Raw genomic sequence first — 16371 nt, 5'->3', positions numbered from 1 at the left:
AATAATATTTCTTGAAGTTTGTAGCATGAGATGGAGACTCTTACATGCTTTCAGCATAAGTTGTATATTCTTTGCTCTTTTCTCTTCATTTTGTCCATTTGGCTTAAGTAAGGGAAGGAAAAATCCTTTGTGATCTTGTATTTTAACTTTCATCTAAAGGTCTTTCCAGGTTCGTATTGTATATTTCCTCTCTGTTGTGAGTGTGATTGGGTTAAGTAGAGAAGATTATTCGCATTTAAGTTTTCTATGCCAAATCACACTTCCAAATCCTTATTTGAGTGTTTTCACCTGGTCTTCTTTAAAAAATCTTTTGTGGTCATCATTGCTATTTCTATATATTTATTCCTACAGGCAGGCTATAGCCTAGAAGAAGACAGAAGATAGGATATTTCAAGCAAAATACATTTGTTTGTTTTTTCCTGCTGAGGAGGATTCATGTTGAACTAACATCCATGTCAATCTTCCTCTATTTTTTAGTATGTGGGCTGCCAGGACAGCATGGCCGCTAACAGAGCAGTGTAGGTCTGTGCCTGGGAATGGAACCCAGGCCACAGAAGCATAGTGTGCTGAACTTAACCACTAGGCCACCAAGGCCAGTCCAAAACACATTTGATTATTTTTAACCCTTGAGAAAAGGAGTAACTGTAATAACAGCATACTTGCAGCAGATAATTCTATTTAGGTTAGTGAGTAGCATTATCTTAAAGGTCATCTGTCCATTATTAGTTTACTTTTAATATCAATGAGTATGAAGAAGAACGAAGAAATTTAATAATTTCAAGATATTCTTAAATTAGATTTTCAGAGTGATTTTTGTCAATTTTTTTTACAAGCATAATATCTTCTACTTAGATATACCTAACTTATGCCCATACATAAAAAGTTCACTTGGCATTTACATTAATAGTCTAACACTAACATTTCAATAGGAAAATAAGAAAATAGCATTAACAAGCCATTTAAGGAAAAAAATACAAATGGTCATTAAAAATGATGTTCACTTCATTATTTATCAAATACATTTAAATTTAAAAAGATACCATTATTGGCTTATCAAATTCACAAAATAAAAGAATAATCTTATTTTAAGTGTTGAGCAGGATGTAATGAGATACTCTGATATAAAAAAGAATGGATACAACCTTGATGGAATATAATTTGAAAATTCTTAGAAAGAAAAGTTTGAGGTTTTTGCCCTGTGACCTAGACATTTATTTACAAGAATATTTATTGCACTGTTACTTATAAGAAGAAAACAATTGAAAACAATGTGATATTAGTACTAGGAGAATGCCTAAATAAATTGTACTACTTTAGATGAACTCTTATGCAATCATTGAAACTCTGTCTTAGGAGAATTTTAGCAGCATGGGAAAAGTACAAGATGTAATGTTAAGTGAAAGAAGTAGACCGTTCTACTTACGTTAAATAATGATGTATCATACATGTAAAATAAATCTGGAAAGACACACACCAAAATATTATCAGTGATACTATCTGGGTAACAAAATGATAGGCGATATTTATCTTTTTCTTAAATTTCATCATATTTTCCAAATGTTCAATAATGAGCATGCATTATTTTATAAAAAAGTCGATTTTAAAAAGTGCATGGTATTTATGTATGCCATACATAATATCTATGTATCCACACAATGCCCTCAGCAGAATGGGGACATAATATACATCCTGACATTAACGTGCTATATGAGGTCTTTCATGATCTGCACCCTACTTACCTCTCCCATTTTATTGTTTACTCTTCTCAGATTTTTCCTCTTCATTTTAGCCATGCTAAACTACTTGCAATCTCCCTGAACGTGCCATATTTATCTACAGATGCCGGTTTTTCCCTTCCTGAAATGCCCTGGGCTTTATTTCAGGAGCAGAGACTTTCATTCCTCTGGAGGAGAGACTTGTAAGAACAGGCCTAAATTCTAGAGGCCTGGGGTGTCAGGTAAAATGCCAAGACAGGAACTCAGGCAGAGGGGAGGAGGGTGCAACCCCACTTATCAGAATCGAGATACCAAGAGACACATTAAATTAGCAGCTAGAGCTGCTTGATGCTGATTCTCCAATGCTGGGCTAAAACGCTGCAATTCCCACTCCCCAAGGATATTAGAGGTGACCACACTTTGATCTAAAGACAAAATCAAATCCTAAAGCTATATAAAAAAATGACTTGTAGTTATTGTATCATCTTTTATCTTCATGACGAGGAATGATGGATTATTTATTATATCCTTACTGAATAATCATCTAGGTCAACTTCTGGCAAGCTCCATCTAAATGTGAGCTTCTCAACCTTTTTCACATTGTGGAGCATGTAGAAAATGGCATTTCTATGGCACACAGGGGTAAGTCCAAGAGGACGCTTGTGCAAAGATGATCAGCCTTGGGTCTCTGTGAGCCGCAGGCCTTCCCAGCTTCCCTTCGGGCTGAAATGATCTCTATCTCTGCACACCTGAGACACATTCTCCGCACACCAGCTCTGATCTACATCATTCCAGGCAGAGGTGCATCTAGTCTGTTTGGAAACATCCCCAGGCAAAGAGATTCTACCTCTCTTCCTGAGCTAAATTTTTCCTCTGGCTATTTCCTCAGATTTTGCCACTTGAATAGCAGCCAGAGATCCCTTATTTCAAACCATACACTAGTCTAGACTGCCACTATCATTTTTAAGGACTTTATTTGAGATATACAACCGTGACTGCATTCTTTAGAGAAGCAATTTCCTCTCACACTTTCTTTTGTGTAACATCCTCATCTGACACACCTCTCACACACGCTGACCAGCCTGTCACTTGCATTTTCACGGACTGCTTGATAAGTATCTCTTCTATCAGGAGTCAGCGTAATCCTACAAGTGATACAGAAGTAGGTCAGTTAGCAATCAGCCAACAGTTCTTTTGCTTTGGTGGCATTGGGGAGCCTATAATAGAACATTGGGGAGGGAACAAGGAACAGAAGAAAGAGAAGACATGACATATTTATGTGGACCACTATCTTCTGGTGTTTTATCATTCATTAAAAACAGACTTATTTCCACCTTTTTTTTATTCTCCGCTAAAGAACGAGGCCTAAAAGTGTCCTACTTAATTTTGGTGACTATATTTCAAAGAAATAATGGGTATGGTCGAAGGCATTTATATGGAAGCACTGATAGATTGCTTATTTTTAAGAGAAGAATTTAAACGATACCTATCACAGACTACTTAGGTTTAATTTCTTCCCACCAAGGATAGGAGAATGATAAATACCTTTAACTTTTTGAAACTTTCCTGAATTGAATTCGTTTCTACCATGAGTAGTTAATGGGAAGCGTGGTGTTCTAGACTTTGGATCCATTGTTTTTTCTGGCCCTCCGTCCTCCTTTCTCCACTGTAGAGGTGTCTGTGCTTAAAGCTGTATAATCATTTATTTTTTTTCCTTCTGCCAAATGCTTTCTTAAGATGATACATATATCCCTTGCAGTAGAAAACAGTGGCTACTTCTCCATCCTTAGTTCCTGTTTCCTTTATAAATAACACTTGGTCCTAATAGTGACAGTTTAGGCTTAGAAGAGTTTCAAAAGGAGAATCTAGGTCAACAACTTACTCTGTGCCCCTAGAAGAACGTCTAGACCTCGAACAGGCACAGCTTTCTCACCATAACTTTTTAACAGAAACTAGTGATACATACGGGGTCTGTATTTTTTTTCAGTGCATATAAACTGTGTTATTTACCATAGGTTTATAGAATGGAATGTCTAGGCAGGCTTTTATAAAGCTGTTTTCTTTCATCTTGGTCAACATGCTTGCAATTTGGGTACCTGCCAACAGATTAGAGGCGGGACCCTGTGTTATGGTTTTATAGGGCAATTGGCTAGGTTTTTCTAGCCTGTATGGATAACTGAAAGGAGGCACAGCCCACAGCCTAGTCAGCCGTGTTTTTCTTCCTTTAAATATAGCTCAGTTATGGCCAGCAACACCACTCCTAGGTATTTAGCCAAGAGAAATGAAAACATATGTCCACATAAAAATTTGTATACGAATGTTCATACTAACGTTATTCATAGTAGCCAAAAAAAGAAAGCAATTCAAATGTCCATCAACTGATGAGCGGGTGAACAAAATGTGGTATATCCATACAACAGAACATTATTTGGCAATAAAGAGCAATGAAATACTGATACATACTACAATATGGACAAGCCTCAAAAACGCTGTGCCAAGTGAAAGAAGCCAGTCACAAAACACCATATAGTGCATGATTCCATTTATATGAAGTGTCCAGAATGGGCAAATCTATAGAGACAGAAAGTGATTAGGTTGCCATGGGCTAGAGGAGGAGGCAAGAGGGCAAAAAAGAGAATGACTGTTAATGGGGATATGGTTTCCTTTAGAGGGGATGAACATGTTTTAAAATTGATCCTGGAGATATTTGTACAACTCTGTGAATATACTGAGAACCACTGAAATGCACACTTTAAATAGATGAATTGTATGGTATATGGATTATATCTCAATAAAACTGTTATTAAAATAACAGCTTGATTATAGCTCTCCACCCCATAAATGTGGGCTGGGAATAGTGACTTCTTTCCAAAGAGTGCAATATAGAAAGAGTCACTTCACAGTGAAGAAAGCTGACCAACACCGCCTAAGCCAGGCAATCAAGGTGGACATGGTATGATAGGAACGGTGCTTTACCTCTGTGGTCTTCCTTCCCCAAACCCGTAACCCTAGTCTAAACACAAGAAAAACATCAGACAAATCCCAATTGAGGGACATTCTAAAAAATACCTGACCGGCACTCTTCAAAACTTTAGTAAAGTTTATCAAAAACAAAGCCTGAGAAACTATTACAGCCAAGAGGAGCCTAAGGAGACAGGACAACTAGATGTAATGTGGTATGTGGATGGGGTCCTAAGCAGAAAAAGGACATTAGACAAAGACCAAGGAAATACGGATAAAGTGTGGACTTTAAAAATAGTATATATCAATATCGGTCCATTAATGGTGACAAAGCTACCATACTAATAACAGAGGAAACTGGGTATTACCTAACTTCCCTGTGCCTCAGTTTTCTCATCTCTAAAGTAGGGGTAATCCTAGCACCTACCTTATTGGTTTTGGGGATTTAAATGAATTAAACCTTTTTATATAAAATGCTTGAACAGTGCCTGACAAATGGTAAGTGCTCAATAAATATTAGCTATTATTACTACTATAGTTACTAACACTTACTTTCAGATGTTTTATTTTAAAACAAGAGAGAGATTAAGGAAAAAAATCTACCTAGTGCAACTACAAGGCTGACTGTTTTACAAAAGGTTCAAAAATGCTGCCCTTTTACAATGTTTATTAAGTAAATAAGTGCCTGTTTTAGAGGGAGGTGATAAAGAATTGAATATGTAGGAACTTTTTTATCCTTAAATCATACTTAGGTGGAATCGGAAGGAAGTGAAATAAAATATATACCCAAGGGGGAAAATATAAAGTCAATACATTATTTTGAATTCAGAAATAGTGGTGGACAAATAAATGAGAAATGCACTGTTCTCTTCGATAAAGCCTCAGGCCAGAACAAGTGAGGAGAAAAATTAACTAATTTTAATCATAGTTTTTCACTGTCACTTACCTATATGTGATGGTCGTCCTCGGGAGCTGTAAAATTCAATGGGAAACTGCACCAGGGAATTCTAAATACACAAGCAGCAAGGAGCTCTAAATACAATTTGTCCCCAAATTAAACACACCTGGCTTGTAAGTACTACACATACTATAAAGGGTCAATCATAAAATACTGAATGCCCAGCTAAATTGAATTTCAGATAAATGACAAATATTTTTTTAGTATACATATGTCTCAGATATTGCATGGAACATACTTATACTACAATTATTCTTTTATTATTAATTCTTATAATTATTAAACAATTATTCTTTGTTTATCTGAAATTTAAATTTAACTGGGTGTCCTATATTTTTATTTGCTAAATCTGGCAACCCTATCCAAGGATAATTGTTTTTCAATGTTTATGATACTTTCTAAAATTATCATAAGAAACTTAAAAAAAATTCACAGAAGCCACTTTGAATATATCCTATGTTTTCTAAGCAGTAATTAAGCCATAGTGAGAATGCTTTCTTTCTATCAAAGGTCCCTGACACAGCAAAAAAGTTAGAAGTTATAACAATTATATCTTTAAAGAAATAGAAATTTATTAAATCAACAGCTTTCTCATCTAAATTCAGGAAAGAAAATGTTTTAAATAATAGACATTTCCAAGAGAAAAAAGGAGAGGACGTGAATAAACGAAAGAGAAACAGAGACAGAGAAGAGCAGACACAGTGACAGAGGGAGGCAGGCAGGCAGACAAAGAGAAAAAGAAAAACGTGGAAGACAGAAGAGGGAACAAGAGGGAGAGGGAGAAGGAGATAAAGGAAGCTTGGCTTCGTGAGGCTCTGAGGTCGAGCATCAGCACAGCGCTGTGGAGAGCCTACAGTTGTCATGGGACAGCTAGGCAGCAGAGCAGGGAGGCTGGCATGTCATGGTCCTAACAGCCCAGTCAAGGTCTCGCTAAGGACCAGGTACAATCAAACTGATGGTTGGATGAGAGGGCATCCCATCTACTCGCTGCAAAAGAATCCTTTGCTTTCAGCTAAGATGAGACTTTTGGAAATGAAGGAAGTGGAAGGCGTGAGAGAAGAAAAAAGAAAGGAAGGAAAAAGTCTTCCTGGGAGGGAGGAGGGGAAGAAGGGAGGAAAAAGGTGCCCAGCTTTCTCTTGAGTTATATGTGATTTTTTTATCTGCCTCAACAAAAGACAGACTTTTTTTCAAAAAATGGACAATATCTTGAGTTTGACTTGGGAATTAAATCTGTCTTTGTCTCTGTCACACACACACAGGGACATACACACACCATAATTAGACTCTGCATGTTTGACCCTGCCTCAGTTCAGCTTCCTTTTCAGCATTCTTGAAGCTGGCTAAGTGACAAAGGTGAGGAAGAGCTGAGTCACCAAAGATAAAGTATAATTCAAGTAATCCATCTATAAATCATAAAGATTTAGTTGTATGTTAAATTGTTACCAGGCCTAAAGAGTTGGACTTTGAGAAAAGATTTTGAGCTGCTCTATTTCGGATCATTCAAAAAGTGAAAAATGATATCTAATACCATTTTACTACTGAAGATAGGGAATTTAATTTCTATTGCATGTATCTTTTTAAAAGTACATGGATATGGAAATTTTAGAGAAAAATTTTCTTATGTATCATTGAAATAAAATAAAAATGTGGTCCTGGTTAAAACGTGGACATGTCAAAACTCTTTCTTATATGTGCCCCAGTTCTCTGGAGAGAAAATTTCTAAGAGCAAGAAGCAAGGATGGTGAGAGTAGTGTTTGGGGTTGTTTAATTTAGAAAGAAGCCTGGATAATAGCCAATAAATTTCTTGGCTTTAAATAAGACCCTGGTGACATGTTTCATTTTGATTTCTGAGATTAATTAATTATGGGAAAAATCTTAGAATTTATTTAAAGGGTCACATGGGAAAAGTCATACACCAGTAGAGGGGTTTGGTCTGAGATCGAGGCGTTCCAAGATAGGATGACTGGCATGTGGAAAATTACCAAGAAATAAATGGTGGCTAAAGTCCTTGTTTTCCAAATTAGAAAGGAGAAATTATTTTTTTATACCACTGTAGAGATCGTTAGAACCTCTGTGAATTTTTTTGAGAGAGAACTTGATGTATAGTAAGCCTGGGGAACTCTTCTGAGTTGTTTGGTGGTGTATCTCTGGTACCTAGCAGCTTCAAATTCTGATAAATGGAAAACTGGAGGATTAATCAAAAGGTGCGAGGAAGAAAGAAATACAGATCATTTTACTAGATTGGAACTGGTTTTAGTAATTTAGGTTCCTGAAGCATTTGCTAAGATTACTGCACAAATGAGTGCAGCTGAAGCAGCACACTTTAAAGAAACCTACGACACTTCTGTTGAAATTTAAAATGAGAAGGTGAAGATTCCTTTTGATCTGTCTTCTATCTATGTCTGAGAATAGTTTCACGCGGTTCATTTGCTTTTCAATTTTTGTTGTAAACTATAGAATATTTGGGAGATTTTTCTACCATGAAATACATCCAAAAACAAACACAGAATTGTTTTTTAAAAAGGAAAAATATATGATAAGCAAAAGATCTAGCCTAGAGAGTTAAATTTTAGCTTGTCTTCTCAATCCTCTCTCCTCGTTAGTCTGAGGTTTTCTGCAAAGATAATAAAAATAATGGCAAAGTCACATGTCCAGTCACATACTCATCCTTCTTTCTCAACTTCCCTCTTTATGTCATGCCTCTCCTCAGTCGGAATTCTCTTACAACTTCTGGTTATTTTTGAAAAGTTGTACTAATAGCTTGTTACAAAAGGTTATATTAATAGTTTGTTCCATATATTAATTACTACTTTCGCTGGGAAAATCTTTAGCTATGATTTAATTGTTTTATACCAAATGTCCCTTGCCTAATCTGCCTGTAACTTCAGATTTTGCAGCTTTCCACATACACTGCTTCACTTTTTCCTTTGAAAAAGATGACTTTTTTAGAATTGCCATTATGTAAATGTTATTCTTCTAACAGAAAATTCTGCTGAAGCTAAGTTCATCTCTAGCAAGAGCATCAGTTTAGGTAAACAAATTCTCAAATACACGATGTTCTCTGTTTGGTACAAGGAGTAGTTTTGAGGGAAATAATTAATCAAGTAGTTCTTAAAATCCACAAAGTAAACAGTTATAGTTTAATTCAAGATCATCAAGTTTTCAGTTATAGCACTGAGTTATATTCTTTAATATCTACTCTTCCACTTAAAACTGCTTAGTGTAGTAAAACTCTGAAAAAATACTTTATTACTAAGAATTACTATCGCACGAATTCTGCCACATTCATGGCAGAGTGAAACTTTCACTTTTGTGTGTAGTAGTAAGTGGAAGTTGGACTTTAATTCTTTTTCTTAATTTAGGAAGACTATTTATTCAGGAGCTACATTTTTTTTGGCGCTGTGTCGGGATACAGGTGCAGTTCCTTTCTAGATTTCACATTGTCTGGAATGTTCCATGTTTCGATCCAAAATACACTCTCTGTTCCACAAATGAGAGGAAGAGCTTGGAGACCTGGATTATTTTACAAAAGTAATTTTTAAAATTCTTTGAAAAATTCCGTATTTTACATATTTTATTCACGTTTTAATGATCAATGAGATACTCTGTCCCCATGTTTTCCTCTTTTGCTAACTATAATAGTAATACATAAATTTCTGAATAATTCAGAAAATATCAAGAAAAGAAAAATCACCCGTGTTCCATACCCCAGAGATAGAACCTTTTAACAATTTGGAGTATTTGTCTTCAAGTCGTTAGTCAATTTAAAATTTTATGAAAGTTTTTCATCCACTTTTTAAATAATATATTGCATGCTCTCCATTTTCAACTTCCTGCGATGGGAAAACAATTTTGTTAGCTACTATTTCTCCTCAAAAACAATCCAGGATTTGATTATATGAAGTTGGGGGATTGGGGTTAGAAATAAAACTATCTGTTGTGACATAACAGAGAGAAGAGCATCCAAGGGAATCAGCCTAAAGGTAATTTGTGTAAATTGACAATGCCCTAAATATATAACGCAAAGCTGAAATTGCTTTGACTTTCTGCAGTTTTGTTCTGTTTTTAAAGATTTTATTTATTTATTTATTTTTCCTTCTTCTCCCCAAAGCCCCCAGTTCATAACTGTGTATTTTAGTTGTGGGTCCTTCTGGTTGTGGCATGCAGGACCCCACCTCAGCATGGCCTGATGAGCGGTGCTAGGTCTGCGCCCGGGATCCGAAATGGTAAAACCCTAGGCCCAGGAAGCAGAGCGTGCGAACTTAAGCACTCGGCCACAGGGCTGCCCCCTCTGGAGAGTTTTGATGTTGCTTCCGTTTCACCCTACTAGCCCTTCTAAATCCTTTCCAATATTTTTTTGTCTGAAAGGTTAATTATGGGTTTGCAAGTGTTCAGAAAAGTATTAGGGTATAGGAAATGTTCATTGGTATCAGTATACGAGGTTTAAATATGAGTAATAATTCGTAAGTATTTTCCAAATACCTTTTTGGTTTGAATAAAATCATGGCAAATAAATTCTTTCCCACAAAATACAGTAACAAAGTAATAGCGATCAAGGCCTTTAATATTATATCATTATATTTTCTTATAGATGGAGTTGGCTATTATATAAGCTATTGTATTTCAATACTTAATCATTTCTGAAGACAAATATTTGCTTCCTTTCAAAATTAAACAAACACACACGAAGTCTTCTTTAAGATTTAAATTGAATGGTGTGTTACAGGACCTCAGGTTTGTTATTTTATTCTAGACAGTACTCATTTTGGATGGCTGCGAAACTAACATGTTTGTGACTTCCGTTGGCATGAAAAATCGTTCTGTGTTTGTTTTGGTTTGGTTTGGTTTGGTTTTTGACAATCAATCCCCTGCACTGATGGTCTGGCTGACTTAAACTTAGAAATTTTTTCACAATTTTCAATTCAATTTATCAAAATGACAGCACATGTTGCCCTTTGCTCTTTCTGTCCACTAAACGTTAGCTAATTCTTTAAACTGGGAATTTTTTGCAAGGATCTAAAAAAAGAGAGAAGGGAATATCTATTGCCAAATATAATGGAATAAATCGTAAGCATATTTTTGTAAGTAGCTTGTAGACATGTACTGCAATTTCCTAATAAATATTACTTGATTTTCAGGCAATTCAGTTCAGAAATTACACTCTCCCACAATACAAAAAAGTAATGTCACAAAGGTGAATTCTAAGATACATATTGACAACAAAGGGCCGTAAGCACACAGTGGGCAAAAGTCCTAGCAAACTTGAAAAATATTTAACTGAACAATAATGGAGCGATGCCAAATGCTAAAAGTCACCAAAGATAATTATAATTGTTGTAGATAGAATGGTGTTCAATGACAGCTGTTTGAGAACAAAAAGGTTACTTCCTGAAAATTTCAGTAAGTTTTCTCCTAAAATAAACCCTCATTGATTGTTAAAATTACCAATTGTCCTTAATGGCAAATGGACACCAAAGTTGGCTAATCATTTTAAATATGGAGTCATTCCTACATGTTGATTTGTAAACACTATCTGGAGGAAAAATTAAAAAGGCATAATGTAGCCTTGTGTTATTTCTCCCTATGGAGATATTACAGGACTCTTATGTAAGAGAAGTAGTTGAAAAAAATATCTAAAGCAAAAAGGACTTATGAACTGAATGTTGCAACTTTCCCAGCAGGCACAGCTTCCTCTCTCCTTTCCCCTCTCTTTTTTTGGAAATGACAAGAATAAGCTTTTTTGAAAACTAAATTTTTTTAATTATAAATAAAAAATATTATTTAACAAAAGAGATTTAACTTATTAGTAAATAAGAATGTGTTTTGTGTGCGGGCCTAATAGTGCTAGAATAAATTACTTCGGATGTTGTGTTTACTTACGCATTACAAGTCTATTTTTAAGGTTACTGGACCCAAGGTTATAATTTTATACATTGCGCTTAATGGTCCAATGTTATTTTTTGGTCTTAAAAATTTTTTTCAATTTGACAGCTACTCAGGTAAAATTAATATAGAGAAATATAAAGATAAAAAGGGCACAGTTCTTTTTCTCAAATCTAGATACATAGTCATTCAGTTCATTTATTACTAATTCATTTCATTGCTTCAATTTTTTCTAATTAAAAAAACTAATATGTACTCATTATTTTTAAAATTGGAAAGTTTGGAAAAGGTAAAGAATAAGAATCACCTTGAATACAACCCACCACTCAGAGATAACCACTGTTAAAACATGAACTTATCTTCTCTAGGCACTTTTCTATATATGTGTATTTACAAGTATATTTTTCAACAAGACATAGATGGCATTTTGCTTTTTAAAAATATTTTAGTTATTTTAACAATGATGAGAAAAGAACTGAAATTTTAAAAAGAACCCCCATTGTCCTTAGACACCTAAGAATTCCCATTATCCTTAGATAGTTAAGAGCCTTTTTCTTTTATTTCATTCTATTTTTGCCTCATGGACTGCACAGCATTCAATAATATATGTTTGTTAGGTAGTATTCCAGTATTTTCTACTTAAGTATTCTTTTTAAGAACGCTTGGTTTTAAGCAAAACATTTCAAAATAGTGCATTAAATCTATGTTTTTAAACAATTAAAAAAGTAAGAGAAAGTTTCTTTGAGGCTTGGTCTTCTCAAACAAGTAATTAAGCATGGAAGTAATTTAATATAATCACGACTGTTTGCCAATCAAACTTTTAGAACTTAGTCATTTTATTTCACTATCTTTTGTAAGATACGTTTAAAAATGTATTCTGTAGTAATACTATACTGACTTAAAAAGAATTATCTATATGTACTGACATGAAAAGACCTTATTAAGTGAAAAATTCCCAGAAAAATGCATTTCGAATAATTTATGCTAAAAAAACTATATACTAAAACTATAAAAGTGTGTACGCTAAAGTACATTTGCTCTTCTACATGCAGGAGAATCCACGGAAAAGAAACTAGCAAGAAACGTCGCAGTCTGAGAAGGGAAGTGGAAGTAGGGAGGTAGTAAAAGGGAACTTTTACAATTTATTCTAGATATTTCTGTATTCCCTTCAGCAAAAATAAATTCATGCATTACTGTTGTTAATTATTTTTAAATGGAAAAAATTAAGGTGACCTAACACCATATCACCATTTATATTGGCCCCTTATTACTCTGAATTCTAGACGTTTCTGTAACCATCTAATCTCTTCTAGGAAAATTGAAAGCTCCTAGAAGAAGATGTATGCATTGTTCTCTGCATTGCCCCACAGCCCTGGCATTAGGGCCTTGGCATAGTAGGTCCTAAGGATATCTGTCTTGAGTGTACAAAGTCATGACCTGGAGTATGATTTACAAGCCACTACTTCACCAGAGCTACGAAACTGTAAACTTTCGTAGAGGAATTGACAAAGAGCTCCAGTTATGGAGTTCATTGAAAGTCCTTTATAAACAAAAAACATTGGATTTTATCGCCCTTTTTAGTATCATCACTAGAAGCTCAACTTAAATAAAGCCTAACTACTCTTGGCATGTATTTTTTTATAGTAAGATTTGGGAGAACTGAAAGTAATCATTTCTGGTCCCAAAACAGGGTCAGCTCAGAGATCTGCAACAGTCGCTTTTTCTGCTGCAAGTGAAAGAACTCCAGGCACTTCACTGGAGCACAGCAACCGGTGAAAGGAAGAAAGGTATTAGCTTTTCTAATGTGAACATAGGAAGGAAGAGCGTAAATGGAGCCTATCCCTCACTGTTAATATTCGCCTTGAACGTAGATATGACCTAGTTTGATATGGCAAGTGCTGCTGTGAATTGCAGTTGAACAAGAAATTCAGTGTACTTCATCATGAATTATATTAATTATATTAATGGATTCCCAAGTGAGAAAAGACTGGATGGACATTTATTGCAGGGGATATCTTTCATAAAACATACTTATTCAGTACCCAAATAGCTTCAGTTATTCAAACTGACAGCTTCTTTCCAGATATATTCTGATCCAGACAGAAATAGAAGGATGGCTAGAAAAGCATCAACTCCTTCATTCATGAGACTTCTCTTTCTTTCTTTTCTCTGGCTCTTTCTCCTTAGCTTAAAATCATGTGCAAACCTCTCTCATCTTAAAAACAAAAAACTCCACGTTGTTTAGTCACGTTGTTTAGTTGTTTAGTCGCCTTTGTAAAATCTACCCTCTTTCCTTCACTGACAAACGTCTCTGAAGATCCATCTGCATTCGTTATCTCCACTTTTTCACTACAATTGGTAACCAGAGACTGGACTCAGGAGTTAGGTAGAGTTATCTTATGTCTGTTGCAAACTAGTTATATGACTCTGGTCCAGGCCTTTCTGTGCCTCAGTTTACTCATCAGTAATATGGAGATGACAATCTTAATAATAATACTGCTTTAACTCAGAGGGCTATAATGAAGATTAAATAGCACCACACCTTACAATGCCTGGTACATTGTAGGTGTTCAGTAAATGTTTCTGACTGACGTGGCTTCTGCCTCCATCTTGTCTTTCACCAAAGGTACCAGGCCGGTCCTGTTGACCTCTCTGTGCCGTCTGAGAGTGTTATCTGCTCTCTTCCCTCGACGTCCATGATACCAGGCCATTCTCGTCTTTCTTTTCTCTGCTTCTCTAGCTTTCCTTCCCAGATCCCACCTATCCCTTAAAAGCTCACTTTCCCCTGAGGTTTCTTCTCAGCCTGCTCACCGTCTTGCTCTCTCCCTGGTCATCTCATTCACAGCAATGGGCTCAGCTGCTAGGTAAACAATGACAACTCCACACTGTATTCCCATCTTTGACCCCTTTCCAAAGTTACAGGAACAGACAGCCAATTGCCTATGGGTATCTTTACTTGGACATCCCCCTAAACACCTAAAACTCAGCATGGCTCCCACCGAGCCCCTCTGTGCTCAACTCAGAAACCTGAGTGTCAGCTTAGACTTCTGCTCCCTAGTGCAAATGGTTTCTGCTGTGTGTGTGTGTGTGTGTGTGGTTTTTTTAAAGATTTTTTTTAAATTTTTTCCTTTTTCTCCCCAAAGCCCTGCGGTACATAGTTGTATATTCTTCGTTGTGGGTCCTTCTAGTTGTGGCATGTGAGACGCTGCCTCAGCGTGGTCTGATGAGCAGTGCCATGTCCGCGCCCAGGATTCGAACCAACGAAACACTGGGCCGCCTGCAGCGGAGCGCACTAACTTAACCACTCAGCCACGGGGCCAGCCCGTGTGTGTGTGTGTGTGTGTGTGTGTGTGTGTGTGTGTGTGTGTGTGTGTTTTTTAAGGCCTTAGATCCTACCTCCTAAATATGCCTGTGTGGCTACCTTCTATACATCCCAAAGAGTAAGCTCAGGTATTACACCTTTGGTTAACTTTCCCATTAACCATCCCCTTCCCCAACCTGAGTTAGATTCCTCCCCTTTCTACGTAACCCCATGGCACCACGTAATGCCACTTTCATAGCACTTATCCCATTATATTCTACTTTTTTTTTTTAAACTGGTCTGCCTTCTTTATAGGGCTGCAAGCTCCCTAAAAGCAAGATTTTTGTCTTTTAGGCTAGAACAGTGCGTGGCAGAGAGGCTGTGCTTAACCAGGATGTGACAGTGAGTGTGTACTATCCCGCCATTAACCAAGAACGAAGCTGGATGAATTCTACTGCTTTCTTAGGCGTACTATTCTTAGCCTAGAATTTAACAAAACCATGAAGACAAGGCTCCGTGACAGTACAAACAATTTGCAAAACAGTAAATCTGTTCCTAGGTAAGTAAGAGTTAACTGCATGCTGGAGTTCAAGGGAGACTTGCCAAGTCAATAAATTACTTGCTGTTTACTGAATACCAACTGTTTCCCCCACATACTGAATATGTTTACTATTTCCATTGCTCACATTTCTTACTGAGAGTAATTGGAATTAATTTTTTTTTTTTTCGTGAGAAGGAAGAGATTCTTTTGGTAAGATATCATCTTAAATGATGGCCCTTAAATACTTGAAAAGCCGATTCTTCTGTCTTGACTGGGACTTGGATTCTGTAATTCACATGCTAGAGAGCAACACTGAAAATCTGGCCTTGTATTTTGAGTTCTAACAAAATTCTTCAGTTTACCACTTCTGACCTTTTGTTATAGTGGTGGTTCTTAAGTTTTTTTTTTGTTTTTTTTTTTTTTGAGGGAGATTGGCCCTGAGCTAACATTTGCTGCCAATCCTCCTCTTTTTGCTGAGGAAGACTGGCCCTGAGCTAACATCTGTGCCCATCTTCCTCTACTTTATACATGGATGCCTACCACAGCATGGTGTGCTAAGCGCTGCCATGTCCACACCCAGGATCCAAACCCATGAACCCCGGGCCGCCAGAGTGGAATGTGCACACTTAACCACTAAGCCACTGGGCCGGCCGCTGGTTCTTAAATTTTAATGTGCATAAGAAGTGCATCCAAGTCAGGAAAGGAAAGAAGGAAGCAAGACTGAGAATAATGATGAGAATTTGGCTTTATTTGAAATCTTTCCATTTTTTATAAGAAAAATTTGTTCATGTATAATTTGTGTAGTTAAAAATAAAATTTAAAATATCACCTAGGTTGCTTCTTTTTTTCTTCTGCACCCTGGCTCTGAACCAGCGAACCCCGGGCCGCCGAAGCAGAATATGTGAACTTAACGGCTGCGCCACCAGGCCAGCCCCTAGGGTGCTTCTTAAATTTAAGATTCATGAGCTCAACCAAGTGGTTCTAATTACTTTAGGAATCCTAGAGTCTACCT

The 16371-nt window shown here is 36.4% G+C and overlaps 1 long non-coding RNA gene across 1 annotated transcript in view; it reads left to right on the top strand.

Annotated features, from left to right (window-relative positions):
- LOC111768292 (uncharacterized) overlaps positions 1-15305 on the top strand; it is a 32651-nt gene extending 17346 nt beyond the window's left edge. The window contains exon 3 of the long non-coding RNA XR_011427179.1: positions 15173-15305. This is a non-coding gene — a long non-coding RNA (uncharacterized lncRNA). The remainder of the gene's footprint in view (positions 1-15172) is intronic.
- The last annotated feature ends 1066 nt before the right edge of the window (positions 15306-16371 follow it).

The sequence above is a fragment of the Equus caballus genome, chromosome 16 (assembly GCF_041296265.1).
Source record: "Equus caballus isolate H_3958 breed thoroughbred chromosome 16, TB-T2T, whole genome shotgun sequence".
Lineage (NCBI taxonomy): Eukaryota > Metazoa > Chordata > Mammalia > Perissodactyla > Equidae > Equus > Equus caballus.
Note: the sequence above shows the minus strand (reverse complement) of the source record. Positions and strands in the feature narration are given on the sequence as shown.